Genomic DNA, 15,685 nt, shown 5'->3' with positions numbered 1-15,685 from the left:
ACATCGTTGCTTAGTTTCAGGGTTCCACTATGTAGACTTGTTTGATGCAAACAAAAGTCTACACAGTGGAACCCAGAAACTAAGCAATAATCTTAATGGATTGTGGAAATCTAATCTCTCTAATGTCAATGCACGTCTCTATAACTCGATAGATCAAATGACTACATTATATATCCCATAATCTACTCACATCATTTGTGTAAGTACATGAAGATATGTAGAAGAAAAATCAAGAGGGGGAGAAATCTTTTAGTTGCCTTACTTAGATACTTGGATGTTGGATCAATGAAGAAGACATCTCAAATAGACAAAGGTTCAAATGAATCTCCTAACTACCAAGTTATGATCCAAGTGATGAAACAACACTCGATGTGCTTTATGTGATGTACAATATCCTTCATTGAAAGTAGAAAGACAATTAGTTTATATATCTTATTGTTGTTTAACCATGTAACCTTCTACACAAAATCACTTGGCTCAAACGTTTCCAACAAGATAGAATAATAGATCTTGTTATATGCAATGATTCTTGATCTCTTATCATCAACACATGTAATTCTACTAATTTGAAGTGACTACATAAGAACATAATAGAATACTACAAAACATAATGAAACCCCCATAAATTACTTAATCAAATAACCCTCAAGTAAAGATAAACATGGAAAGTTTGCCCTCTATTATGAAGCAAATTTAAGGTTTGCTAGGTTGAGACATAATGCAATTTCTATTGGTTGCATTATAAATTTGACAACCACCAAATTTAAATAAAGATATCACATTTTGCATTCGTGCCCTTTCAAACTATATATCATGTATGAATGATCAACAACTAAGCCATGCTTTGATAGCAAATATTTGACTTGTGGCAATGTAGAGCTATAACTTAAAGATATGACAACCAAATGAGGTTACTCCTTGTACAATAGATTATTCTAAAAATAAGGCCATGATTTCTTCTAAAACTACGAGTTACTCCAAATAAAAAAATAAAAAAATAAAAAAAATTCAAAATGATTTCTCTATTGTGAACCGCCGTGATTTCTCTATTCTTGCCCCTATTACCTTGAACATGTCTGGGTTGGATGTAAAGGTCAAATTTAGAAGACATGGGGATTCTATAAAGAAAGTAGATCATGTCCCCAAATTATCTCTTGATCAAAACAAATAAGTTGCCTAAAAAGGGTGTAAAAAAATGAAGTCGAAATACCTTAAGTGGGATACCCTACCAAAAAATTTACATAAGTAGATCTCAAATTATGGATGCCTCTACTAGTAGAGAAAAATGATGTCTTGTATGCATAGGAATCCTTTATTGTTGAGTTCGTGTCTACTGAAGATAGAATAGCTACCTATTCCAAATTGAGGCCGTCGTTTTGGGAGGACTAAAATTTAAGCCTTGAATCCTCGAATGGATTCCTTCTCCTCTAATACTTGTTTGGGTGCGCCTACCTTATTTACCTCTTCCGTATAGGTGTAATTTGTGCTCTAAGGCTATTGGGAATTCATTAGGCTACTCTTTGGAGGTGACCACGAAAACTTCAGATTGCACTCATTAACACTTTCAGCCAGATATGTGTAGAGATAGACTTAGATAAAGGGTTGCCTAAAGAAATCGAATATTGGAAAAGAAGACAAGGTATGGATACAAAATCATTATCATTTTTGTTTTGAGCACAGCCATTGAGATTCTCATTGTCCACAAAAGAAAAAAGATTCGTCTATGGATTTTGGGAAGAAGGATTCTTCACTCTCTACCTGGTGGAAAGGGGCATCTCGCTAGTTTTTCAATGCATGAGATTGAAGCCACTTCAAACGCAAGCCAGGTTTTAGAGTGTCGTTAGATTTGGGTGCGACTCCAACTTCAAGTGATTAGGTTAAAGGTAGGGCTACTACATCAACAACGGAATGTGTCCAAGTTTCCTCTCTTTCAGCTTTGATTGCATCTCCTACAAAAGCCAAAAATCATACAAATGACGCATCTGCGACTAATGCTTCAGTTATGGTTGACAAGCTTCAAGACAATCATCTGTGGTGAGAACAATCCATCGGACGAAGCTTGCAAGTCGGCTTAACCGATATGATCTGCATAAAATACAAAAATTAAGTGCAGAACACAACTAATAATTGACAATTCAATGTAAGTGACTCCATTGTCAAATGTATAGAAATATCAAAATGGTTAATGTTAGTGCACCTACCATGGAAATTCAATACAATCCATTATTTTGCTCTTCATCGAGAGCATCAACGTTATTGGTTGGTCTGGTGGAAGCAGCATCAGTGACATTCCCAAAATCTGCGCTACACAGGAGAACCTATATACCAGCATTGTGTCCCTCATCCTTTACCTTGACTACGAAAAGAAGCTGTTTAATTTTTTTTTTCATTTGGCTTTTCCCCCTTACTAAAGATGGTTTTGTTTTGAACCAAGGGCATTCACGCAGGATTCCATAATGTCCTATTCAGACCAAATGCAAAGGTCTGAGGTAGGATCCTTGGCAAACTCAAGCTAGACCTGGACCAGGATCAAAACCCAGTTCAGACCAGTCAAGGTATGGCTAAGGTTCTCGTGGGACCCGGTAACAGAGATGTAAACAAAATAGTGGCAGAAATTGTAAGAAATTTGCTACTCCACATTGGATACATAATGCTCATTATACGACCAAAGCAATTCCTCCCTGTATTTCAAGTAAAGACAAGAAAAGAATAAGCTATTAAGACGAAAAAATAAAATGAAAATTAATTTGGAAATGCAAGTTCATGCAGTCTCTCGGAATCAATACAATGCATACTTTCATCTACAAGCCCTGCAAGACTATATGCAACACGAACAGCAAAGGAGGTGATTTGAATTGGTTTTGTACCTTCCTCAAGCATGTGTTCCAAAAGAGTTTACCTGCCATAATGATGCTGCATAAGCCTACAACCATACCATTGTTGGAACTAAACCTTTTCTGGAGCTTCCACATTTGGCAGACTCCGTAACAGAGCAATGCTGAGAGGAACATTTGAACAAACGCAATTGAGTCAATTCTTAGATGAGGACAAGAATTTATTTTAAGCTGCAAAAAAAACAATTGCACCCAGTCCACAAGGCTGCATTCATTTGATTTCATGCTCTCCTGCTGCATGTGCATGAACAATTTGATCGTAATTCAGGGTAATTATTTTGTATATTGGTATTATTGACCTTGTCTTAACAAAAATATATTTCACAGTCATTTAATTAAAGTGATTGCTTGAGGGCATGGAAAAGTGGGCTCAGGCTACTGTCATTGGGAAAAGTATATCCTTATCGAAATTTGTATGATGAGTCAAGTGAGCACAGAAGTTTGATGGCAAGACATAAAGACCCAATCTCTAACAATGCAAAATGTAATTTGTCTTCCTATCAGGCAGGACCAAAGAATCCTTTCTGCTATGTTTCACATTGCAATCAAAGTAGAAAGCATACTTCTTATTCCGTCGACAGTGGATCCCCAATGCAAGAGAAAATTCCACCTTATAGGATCTCAAATGAGAACAATCTTATCCATTTCCTTTCAAAGAGGTGTTCATTCGAAAACTTCAATCAACTTCATGGGTGCGGGAAAGATGGCCAGTTCATTTGACAGGTTGTACTCAAGAGTGCAACCTTCCTTGCATGTGCAATTTTCATCTCACTTTTACAGCTCAGGTCAAAACTCATCTTGAACCTGGTAAAGAATTAATGTAGTTGAACATTACATGTTATGCTAGGTAGTGACAAGTATTCTACGAACAAGGTTACAATATGATGATTAAGCTATAAACATGAACACCGGCTTGGGGGCAAGTTGACAGAATGGAGGTTAAACTACAAAACCAAACATGAAAGAGTTTGGTATCCTGAAGCCAAAATTCATGCAGTTTCTTTGGTTAAAACCCTAAAAGAGAAATTTCCCTGTGAAACCTGCAAGGAAAATAGAAATGTATGTTGACAATTGACAGCTAACAGCACATAATGGTATTCTGAAATCAATATACCAGCAGACTACAACTGCAGCAATAAGGGAGCAAGACAGATGCCACTGTGCATGCATTAAGCTCTTAAAGTGGAACTTCCAAATTCTCAACTATTGTGCATGATGGAGCTGACAGGAAAGTTGCTCTGCTTAACCCTTACAAAAAGCAGCTCCTTTCTGAAGGTTTATGTTATTCTCTTATCATGGGTGGGCAGCAAAATTCAGATGACCCGCAGAAAAAGAATGTGGATGGGTCTTTGGCTAGATGTAGGCCCTTGTTCCAAAATGGAGGCTCTGTGCAAACATTTTCAGAAATTGGTGATGGGGAGAAAGCTAAAGGTCGTCATCCTATAACAGTTGGCCCTTCTGAGGGTGGGACGCTTTTTTCTTCAGAGAAAGCTCTACGTGGCAAGAAAGGGAGCTTGGTGTAGATGTTAAAATTAGCATAGAAGATTCCACTCCTACTACTAGACGATGCAATCATAGAGGAAGCTGAGCATTACTCAAAATTGACTTTGATAGGCAAGTCCAACAATCTTTGGTCCAATCTGCCCGAATTACATCAATGGATAACTAATTCTTGGAAACCCTTTCTTGTGGAACCTATTGTTATTTATCCATATGTCCAAGGCATCTTCATTATAGTTTGTGAATCTGTAGCAGGTAGAAACTACATTTTGGCAAAGGATCCAGCTTGAGGGAATGCTTCTCTTTTTGTAAAACTCTAGTACCAAGGTTTTAATCCTTAAACCAAAAATTTTAAGATTGTTCCGATTTGGGTAAGAATGCCTAATCTGCCCTTACACATTTGGCTTTTCCTTCTTCCTTGGAGAGCATTGGCAACTTGTTAGCAAGTAAACTGTTTGCTGTGGTATTTGTGATTATCCCCTTGACTCCAGCAATGGATAGTGCAACAAATGAAGAAACAACCATGTGATAGGTGATCTTCCTATGCATTTGAGAGGTCAGCTCCCTCATATGATTGAAGTTTTTGTTGTTTTTAGTACTTCTAACCAGGAAGTACAAAGAGGGCACAAAATAGAAAATGAAAGGAAAGGGAGAAAGGAGCAACCCTAGATGGATTAAATGCAGGGAACCATAAGGGTTACTCAAGAAAGAATGGAAAACTAAAGATACACGTGGAATTAAATAAAAATTCAGAGTTCAATTACCACATACAGCATTAACAAATGAATGAAGATTAACTAGTTTGCACGTTGCACAAAACAAAAACAAAAAAGAAAGAAAAGTCTAAGAAACGAATTTCACATTGAACTCAAAAGCAGCACAAATTTTCATGAAGAATGAGAGAAACAAACATTTGCAATGTCTTCTGATTTCTTCGGAAAGAATGCAAAAAGTCTTCCCTGTTTGTTTCATGTACAAAGTCTTGAAAATTTGGAAAATGTCTCATAATGATTACATGACAGCCCTTTATAAAGACAGAACAGTTAACATTTTGTTTGCTAGGGATTTCAGGAAAATATAATTCAAACTAATAAAGTTCTTTTTAAATAAAGTAACTTTACACATTACAATATATACACTTTTCAAAAGTCACTTAAGTTCGAGGGATTGACCTTAATTGGTTAAAGCATTGAGTTCTCATTGTGGAGAACCAAGTTCAACTCCCAATGGGCATCTAATATGGAATTCTAAGTTTGACTCCTGGTCTTCCATAGTTGGCTTCTAATATGGAGGTGTTATCTAAATAAGTGGATTTATGTGACTCTTGGTATTCCATGCATGGTTTCTAGTGTTGTTGCTCAAAAGGAGCTAATATTAGTCTCATGGTTGTGCTCGCAAGAGCTTGCATTGATCTCATGTTGATGCTTGTATGAGCAAAAGTATTTGTAAACAATTAAAATATTATAAAAAGTCACTTAAAATTAATATATATCAAAACGTTAATAAAATGACTTTTTGATCCATCTTTTATAAAAGGACTTGAAGGCATGATAAAAGTACTGTTAAAATACTTTATTAAAGTCATCATGTCCTCTGCTCTACTTTACAAACAAGATGGCTTCTTTGCAGCTGATCAATCTAAATCATCATATGTCTTCTTTTCAGCACCTCCATCTCAAGCTTTCATATAACCATTCTGTTTTGCAACCATAGCAGTTCACAAGATTACATTTCTTAGAAGCAGTTTGTCAAATGGATCATGTGCAAACACTAGGCTATGCTCTGTCATCCCATTCTTCTCCATCATGATCACTTCATCTCTCATCATAAGAACTCATTTGCAGTTGGCAATTGTAACCAGCTTATCTAGGGCTAACTGAATAGTATCTTACTCGGCATCATTCTTTCTGATGAAAAAACTCAAAATTACCCAAAAATCTGGGAGCTACAAACAAAAGCATTTATTTTGTCTGGTTTAGGAGACGAGAAGTTTTAAGGTATCCTTTGTGGGCTCAGTTGGAACGATCTCTGTTTCATTATATGTTTTTCGCCCATACATACTGTTGCAATGTATGAGTAAATTTGAACAGATATATTTTGGCTGCTTGCAATAATCATATTTCAGCATCTTTAACACTGACATGATCATGCAAGATTTTGTGGTGTTAATTCAGATTTGATTATGACAAACTTGAAGCTCATTTCTGTTTTCTCTGTACGTGACAAGTATATAATTCTCAGTCTTTAGGACAGACCAGATCTTACTATTCAAAATAGCACATGTTGTAGTACGGACCAAAATGTTTCAGATAAATAATCTCAAAAGCAACCAAAAGGACCTGGTCTGACATATTCCTTAGCCTGCTCTTTACTTCCAAACTTCTAAACAAGGACCACTATGTTTGATTCATCATGACCCCATCAATTTTCACCTGAAACAATTTTTTGTAGTATGGCATTATATTACACATTAGATGTTGAAAATTGAAACCATTTATATGCAGGAACACAACGAACCAAGTATGCATTCTCAAAATTTGAACGCCTGATCTTCCTTCATGGTTTCAATCAGCTCAAAAGCTCTATATTGTACTCTAGCTGGAGAATTAGAGTGCGTGCCCCAAATTTTGAAATCAAAACTTCCCTGCACTCCAAGCATTCACTAACAGATTCATTTTGCACATGTATAATGAGAAGGCATTCTGTCAAACAGTTGATTTGTCTCATCTATGCTTTCACATTTTGAATACTCTGCACTAAAGCTTCCATTTGGCATTAGCTAGGAGTATGCTGGCAAATGTGCATTGGTCAGTTTAGAGACAAGTCAACATACCCATTTTGTGTGTATCTTACAATCAGTGCATTCAACAAAACACAAAATCTCTCAAGGAGCTATGTCAAATAGTAGGTCGTGTGTGTTCTCATATTTTGTACACATGTTAACCCATTGACATGCCTTGTCCATACTCTCATCTAGCATCCTACATTTCAGTAAAAAGTTTACATCCCTTGTACCTAACTCCAAGCATTCATTAACAGATTCATTTTGCACATGTATATGAGAAGGCATTCTGTCAAATAGTTGATTTGTCTCGTCTATGCTTTAACATTTTGAATACTATGCACTAAAGCTTCCATTTGGGAATTAGCTAGGACTATGCTGGCAAATGTCCATTGGTCAGTTTAAAGACAAGTCAACATACAAATTTTGTGAGTATCTTACAACCAGTGCATTCAACAAAACCCAAAATCTCTGAAGAAGTTATGTCAAATATTTCAGGTGTCGTGTGTGTTTTCATATTTTGTACACATGTTAACCCATTGACATGCCTTGTCCGTGCTCTCATCTAGCATCCTACATTTCAGTAAAAAGTTTACATCCCTTGTACGTAACTCCACATTTTACACACCTCTCGAACAATTCGTGTGTCTTATCTCTACTTCTGTATTTCACATGTATATCTACAAGGACACTTGCAACTGTAACATATGATGTTGTTCCCATTTTTCAAGCTTCAATTGATGTTTATGTTACACACAATATGCTATACATTTTTAAAGGCATTTTGTCAAACAGTTTGCTCACTATCATGGCCGTGCTTCCACATTTTGCAGCCATATGAAACAATTTACATGTTTTGTCTAAATTTCCACATTTTACATATTCTAAGTTCTAACACACTGGTTGCAGCTATAATGTCTGAACTTACATCCATTTTTTATTATGCTTCAATCAATGTCTATATGTTGTTCAAAAACTCCTAATGAGCATGAGCACAGGCAGGTAAGATGCTAGCAAAAGGTTGTGGGGTTTGATTTTACACCCACCAATTGCATTTTCGTTACAGTTTCTAAAACCTTCAACAAATCTACTTTGTGCATTTGCTGTTCTTGTTTGAGCGATAGCAATTCCAGCCACAGAGTTCCATGCAATACTATCTACAATTATACTTTCAAGAAGAGAGGTTAGATCCAAACAGCACTATGGATTCAGTTTGAGTCATTAAACTCATATCAGGTCCACTGTCATCAATCACAATAAGAACACCATTTCGTGGGACTTCAATAGCTTCAACTTTAACCCAGCTTCCAGCAGGCACCCATAAGTTCATAACAATGCATTATCCAATAGATTGCTTGATACCTGTCTTAATGCAGATTCTTCGATTGCAACATTTGTTGCTGTGTGAGCTTTCATGTGACAGTATTTTCTCAACAAAGAAGGTCTGCAATTGTCAAGAAATGTAGAGGATTCTCCAGGGGGGCCTGCTTATCCTGTATTCAGACCATTCAGTTGGAGCATATCTCTCTTAGACTTTCTTTCAAACAAATGGTGGGGTTTTGAATTTGTTTGCAAGTTCATTCATTTCCAGGCTTTTGAGTTGTGTCAGCACATTAACTCTTCACGAGTGGTATTTTCAATTGTATATGCAGCTTATAACTCAATTGCAGGATTTTGGATTACACATGTAACTTGAATCTCCATCATTTATATAAATTGCAGGTTTCCATAACTTTTGTGCACATTTGTGAACATTACAAAACTGCAGCAAATCCCCTGTACCCCACCACTTCAACACTAAACAAGATTTTGAGGTTACAATGCACATTTGTAAAAATTACAAAACTGTAACAAAAGTCCAAAAGTCCACATGATGATAAGGAACTTGGATTTCAAGATTGTTGTGCAGCTCACAAAGCTATAGAGAAGTCCATAAGTCTACCTCTCCTTAAGTTTTCACAAAAACATCAACTAACTCCGTGACTTTCCTCTCCTTGTCATGCTCACGTACATTTCCAGTATTTCCTAACACAACATTCTTGGCAAATATAAAAAATGATCAATGGTGTAACACCTAGTAGAATGCAATAACTGTGAATTCAAATAGGGTATAGGACCTTCAATGAGATCTCGTTTCCTTTGTATCATTTGGAATTTTCCATATCACATGTAGCTTTATAAAAACTGCCAAATTGCATCGTAACTTCTCATCTCTGCAAGCTTACACTTCAATGTCAGACTTTTTGACTGCCTTTGTAAATATCACAAAATTGCAAAATTACAATATAAATCCACTTTGCCACTAACAATAATTTTAGCAAACAAATCTTTGGCTTTCCACATGTGTGCACATTTGTAAACGTTTCAACCAGAAAAATTACACCAGAAATTAGAAGAAAGATCTTGGTTATTGTAATAACCTCTACAATATAACTAACTAAACTTGAATTTATAAACAACACACCATATTGAAATATCGTATTTTACTGACAAAATAAAATTGGATTACATAGATAACATCATGCTACTATGCCAAACCTGCAAAACATGCAATGACCTGCAAACAATTTGCTAAAACTGATTAACTTGTACACTGTGTACAGCAGTGACAGACCACTAAGCACAAGCCAAAAATCAAGAAAGAGTACATCTTCAGCACAGTTGCAGGCCCCTGATGAGTCTGCTGAAGGAAGCTAAAGAATGAATATTTGTCCTCCAGTTTCAAGATTTAAGAAATTTCATTTTGAAAGTGGTTACAAAACACTAGCACAGAAATATCAAAGCAAAATGGAAGAGACTTCTAATAGTCTAATGCCACATTTTATGGCAAAAAGGAGGGCCAAAATCCTAGAACTTCCATAAACTAACTACATTCCTACAATAGCAAATGCTGTTCAAATCAAAATACAACCATAACTCAATGCCCCACTCTGACAACATAACTGCCCTCTTTGAAAAAAAATTTATCTCCCATTATGCACTACCAAAAACTAACAATATTTGTTACTGCTAGTTTTCCCAAATGTAACCCCCCCCCCTCCTTTAAAGATATTTTTTCCTCCGAACCATTGAGAAAATAATAAAATGGGCTTACGGTACACTATAAGATGGATAAATGGAAAGGGCCCATTAGGCATTCAAATATCTTTGGCCTCTCCCAAGTAGCATCCTCTATAGGGAGGCCCTTCCAACAGACCAAGTACTATGTGATGGCCTTATCCTTCTAACTCTTCTCCAATATATCAATGATGGAATCCAATACCAATATAAGTTTCTACTCATCATCCAAGGGTTGTAGATCAACTAATGGTCAAATATGTTGGCTCAATGCCCTCGAGGCAAAATATGTGGAAAACATTGTGAATCCAATTACCTGCTAGCAACTCCAATTCATAGGCCACTTCATCTAATGTCCTCAAAACTTGAGCTTTTAATCCCCCCCTCGCTTAATGGAAATCTATTTATAAGCTTGTAGATGCAGATATCTTAAATGATCTCTCAATATAGTATTGGTTCGCACATATTTTTTGTTTAATTTGGGGCCTGCTGCAAATGATTTTTAAGTGACCTCAAAATGTCTCAACTATGTCCCACCAAATCACTAGATGCTGGTACCTCGTTAATAAACACCAAATTAACTAAGTTACCGGTTCGGGTTCGGGCATCAGTTCGGGTTTGAAGAACCCGATACACTGGTACGGCAAAATTTTGAAAAGGGGTTTGGGTTCATTTGGGTTCGTTAGTACAAAAACATGTAAATTTAATATATATATATATATAGATTTTTTGATATTTGTCAAGCCTATAAGCATGAATTAAAATTTGCATGTCACATAGCATCATATAAACAACAAAACAAACATAAGCTTGTAATCATAGCATCGTGATGATACCATAATAGCATCATATACATCAAGTTTAATATCAAAATGACAAAATATTCAAGTATCATTGTTTCAACTTTCAACAATATAAAGTTTAATCATCAAATGGATCATCTAATTCATCCTCCTCCTCCTCATTGACATTGACATTAGATGAGCCAATGCCACTTTTAGAGGTGAAATGAGTGAACATAATGTTTTTTAGAAGTCACTTTTAGGGTATAAGTTTCACTTTTTAGCAGGCGGAATTCAAAAAAAAATTAAATTTTGCATATAATTTGCTTTTTTGGGCCACCCAGCTGCCTAGGTTCAACTCGGGTTCAACTAGGTTCGACCTAGGTTCGACTGGGTTCGACCCGAGTTCGCTTGGGTTCGACCAGGGACGAACCACCTCTAGGTTTTTTGAACCCTAGTCGAACCCAGTCCAAACTAGGAACCCATTCGATCCAGGACCGGTACCAAGGGGGTCCAAGGGCGAACCCAGTAACTTAGGCAATGTGTCATATCCATATAATGCCATAAATGGAGTGCTGATACACATGTGATGGGTGGTATCATAGTAATACTCTCGAAGGTGCAACCACTTGACCAATGCCACCTGCTGGTTTGTGACATAATTTTCTAAGTATCCTTCAACCTACTTATTCACTATCTTTGTTTAACCATTTGTCTATGGATGATAACTAGTATTAGAAGTAAGCTTAGTATTAGTCAAACAAAACAACCCTTGCCAAAAAAGGCTGAGGAATTTGCTATCTCTATCACTAGCATAGTTCTTAGGCAAGCCATGTAATCTAAACACTTCTATGAAAAATAAATCAGCTACCCAATGTCATCTAAGATCTGCAAGAATGGCAAAGAAGTGTGCATACTTGGTTAATCTATTCATAATCACATAATACAGTCCCTGCCATTAACTTATGAAGGCCTATGATGAAGCCCATAGATACACTCTCCAACTTGTGATTTGAATAGGTAATGGTTGCAATAATCCTACAAGAAAAACATGTTCTAACTTGTTTTGTTAATCGGTTGTGCACTCTTTGATGTAGCAAAGTACATCATCCTTAAGGCACTTCCAAGAGAACCTTTCCCTAATCTACTTGTATGTCTTGTAGAATTTAAGGTGACCAGCCAAAGGTGAACCATGCTATGCTTTCAAAATCTTCTCATTCATCTTAGATTTAGGTATTAAATTTATTCTGTCCTTATGCAAAATGAGAATATCTACTGTTGTATACCTATCATCTTCCACACTCCCCTCTAAGATTTCAAAAGAAAATGTGTTCTTAGCATATTTGGTCATGATAAAAACCTTCCAATCAGCAAAAGTGTTAGAAATAGACCAAAGAGTGTGCATTCTAGAAATGGAATCAACAATTGTATTCTTCTACCTATATCAAAATTGTAAGCTTGGAGCTTACTCATTTTTGTTGCCTATCATTCAGGTCTCACTAAACCAAGATGAACTTCAAGTAGTTGTGGTATGTTTTAGCTACAAATCTACCATAAACAAGATAGTATTTGAACATTGACAAAGCATGCATAATGGCAAGCATCTCCTTATCATAAATAGAAAAGCCCCTTTTGAACCTTTGAATTTTTTACTCTCAAATGATAATGAGATGGCTCTTTAGCATTAGAACTCCAACTCTCTCTCCTAAAGCATTAGATTTTACAATAAGAGATTGTGAGAAGTTTGGTATGGCAAGTATAGGGCATGAGCTAATTACTTCCTTAGATTATCAAAAGCTTCTTGTATTTTATTGATCATGCAAAAGCTCCTTTCCCTGTCATGTTAGTCGAAGAGTGTTGATAGTTGTGCAAACCCCTTAACGAAACTTCTATGGTAGCTAGATAAACTAGAGAATCCTCTCAACTATGTTAGTGTGGTAGGGGTGGCCAATCCAAAATGCTTGAATTTTCTCCTAATTCACTTGCACATCTTGAATACTAATGACATGGCCCAAGCATAAAAGCTCTATGGCCACAAAATCATGCTTAGATTCTTTCACAAATAGAGCTTTTGCTCTAAAATTTCAAGGAGTCCATTTAGGTGCCTCAAATGAACTTCCCATGTCTTGCTATATATCAAAGATTCAAAATACAATCAAAAAATACTAAAACTAGTTTCCTCTAATAGACCAATAGACCAATAAATACATGATTCAACATGGATTGGAAAGCAGTCAATGCATTAGTCAAACCAAATAGCATGATCAAATACTCAAAATGTCGATAATAACATCTGAAAAAAATTTATTCTAGTAATGTTGATCAAAGCATGTATGGAACGATGAGCGGGAACGGGAGTAGAGGTAGAGTTTCAAACAGCAATGGGGTTGCAAAGGGGGAAGCGAGCAATGATAATGATGAGGATGCAACAGCTGTTGCAGATCAGGTCCGGGGGGAGCTGTGTGGCGCCCTTATCCCTTGGAGGTTTTTCATGGTTGCCTGCCTCGTCTGCATGGCAGAAAGGCATTTTTATGACTTGTCCAATGACCTCTATTTCTGTCATAGGCAATTTGTTCATAAGCTTTTACAGATTGGTCTATGGGGCCATGGGAAGAGACAAGGACGGAGAATTTTTAGGCTCCGATGGCATTGTTGCTACTGTGGCTAGGATGGAGGACAATAGATTGATTGGATTTGGCAGTGTATTTGCTGTCTATTTCCTACTTTTGGCCACTTTTGGTGCAAGGGTTTTGGACCATGTTGGCTTTTTTTGCTTCATTGGAAGCCCTTCATGAGCCTTTCTCCTCTTCCCTATGCCTTGGGTTGGAGCAATTTTCAAAGCCCCAATCTTTGGTGGGATCCTTGTGCTTGTTTTTTGGTGCATTGTCTTCAAATCTTGGCGTTTGGTCTTTGGTTTTTGGCATTCTGCTTACATTTCTTGACATGGGAGATGCTCACGTCCCTGCTATGTGTTGGTGAATGATGAAGGTCAATGGTGTGAGGTTCTCTCAGGACGCAGCTACTCTTGTGTTGGTGATTTAGTGTTGGCTTTTGGGAGTTATGGATTCTAGGTCCCTCCTCTCTGAGGTGTTCTTCCTCTTTGCTCCCCAGGTGAGTGGCCTGCTCCATTCTAGGACAAACATTGATGCAATACAAAACACACCTGCCTATGAACTCAAACTCAAAGACAAAACAACAAAGCACTGGCAGAGACTCTCTGCAAACAAGAATAATATTATTCATCTAATCTGCAACAAAACAGTTACATTTATTGGACTGTCAATGGCCTTCTCTAATCTACCTTATAATGGAAACAAACTATGCAAATTTACTGTTGCACACATTTCATATCTCCACTCCTATGTCTTCCATGCAGCATTATATTCTCGAATTCCCATGCACCTTGCCTTCACACCCTTCTAGCTGTACGTAGGTCCAATATTGTTCTCTTTTTCACTCCCCCAATAGTTTGATCACATCCTCTCTATACTCTTTCTCTTTGCAATCCAAAAGCACTTCCCCCTCTCTTATGCCCTATATACAGGTTTTGCAATTTATATGCAGTTGTCCCCTCTCTTCCTTGCTACGCAGCATACCCCTTCTCCCTGTTTGCAGCTTTGTCACATTCTGCCATTCGATGCCCTTACTTTTCCCTCTATTACACTTCCTCCTTTATTTCTAAGCCACATTCCCATGTGGCTTCATTTTCCCCTAATTTATTCACTACACATACCCATTATAGTTTGCATCTATTTAATTCAAAATAACTGATGCTTCCATTTTGTGTATGGGCTGGTAGGATGTCCAAACAAAGTTTCCAAAATCAGTCCAAAGATTCAAAATCACTACTAGCATTTGGGATTCAAGCCTGACAAAAAAACATAAACACCCACAGTCTCATGCCTACAGGAAGCAAATTTGAAAATTCAAACTTGGAGTTCTCCTCCACGTGGATGCCCTGCATGAAAAGAAAATGTATTCTGAGTTAAAGTCGAAAGCATTTATGGCCCCTATGCCTGTCTTGGATCCATCTCTCCTCTTTGTCCACCAAAATTCTCATGTTCAATACTTTCTGCAATCTCACAATATTACTTCTACCCTTCATAACATTCGAAGTATCAAAATGGACTTCCCACCAACATAGTCTATCAAAATCAGAATAAACAACTGAATTCATACCTTCTCCTTCAACAAAACAAATATCTTCCCTTACCTCATTTGCTGTGTTACCTTTTCCTTCTCCTTCCACTTCTCCTTTATGAATTTTCACTATTTCAATGTCTTTTGGAAGACATACTACTACTGAAACCTGGTTTCCTTCACTGAAAACAGTGTTAGTATAATAATCAAGAGACTCAAATTCCACATCCCCTAACTAGAAATCAAAATCTCTAATCAAGGGGCCTTTATTAGTACTTTTCTCAAACAAAGGTTTACTATAAAACCCTTCATTTACCTCCTCATCATGCATCTAGAAATTGACTTTATCAAAGTTATCAACTGCTGCAATTATTTATTCTATCTCTTTACTCTCATTCACATCAAAGAACAAATAAAAATCTGATTTTACTTTACCTTCTGCTGCAACCTTCGTCCCACCTGAAATCAGCTCTTCTCATTCTCTGTCAACTGCTTCAAGATACTTCACTAAATCTTCCTTCTCAACATGT

The 15,685-nt window shown here is 36.8% G+C and overlaps 1 long non-coding RNA gene across 1 annotated transcript; it reads right to left on the bottom strand.

Annotated features, from left to right (window-relative positions):
• Window positions 1–650: 650 nt before the first annotated feature.
• On the bottom strand, window positions 651–15,608 carry LOC131055935 (uncharacterized). The gene is made up of 2 exons (XR_009108562.2): window positions 2,202–15,608; window positions 651–2,085 (listed from the first exon to the last, which is right to left on the bottom strand). It is a non-coding gene; the product is annotated as an uncharacterized LOC131055935 (long non-coding RNA).
• Between the last annotated feature and the right edge of the window lie 77 nt (window positions 15,609–15,685).

This window comes from Cryptomeria japonica, chromosome 5 (genome assembly GCF_030272615.1).
Source record: "Cryptomeria japonica chromosome 5, Sugi_1.0, whole genome shotgun sequence".
Taxonomy (NCBI): Eukaryota; Viridiplantae; Streptophyta; class Pinopsida; order Cupressales; family Cupressaceae; genus Cryptomeria; species Cryptomeria japonica.
Note: the sequence above shows the minus strand (reverse complement) of the source record. Positions and strands in the feature narration are given on the sequence as shown.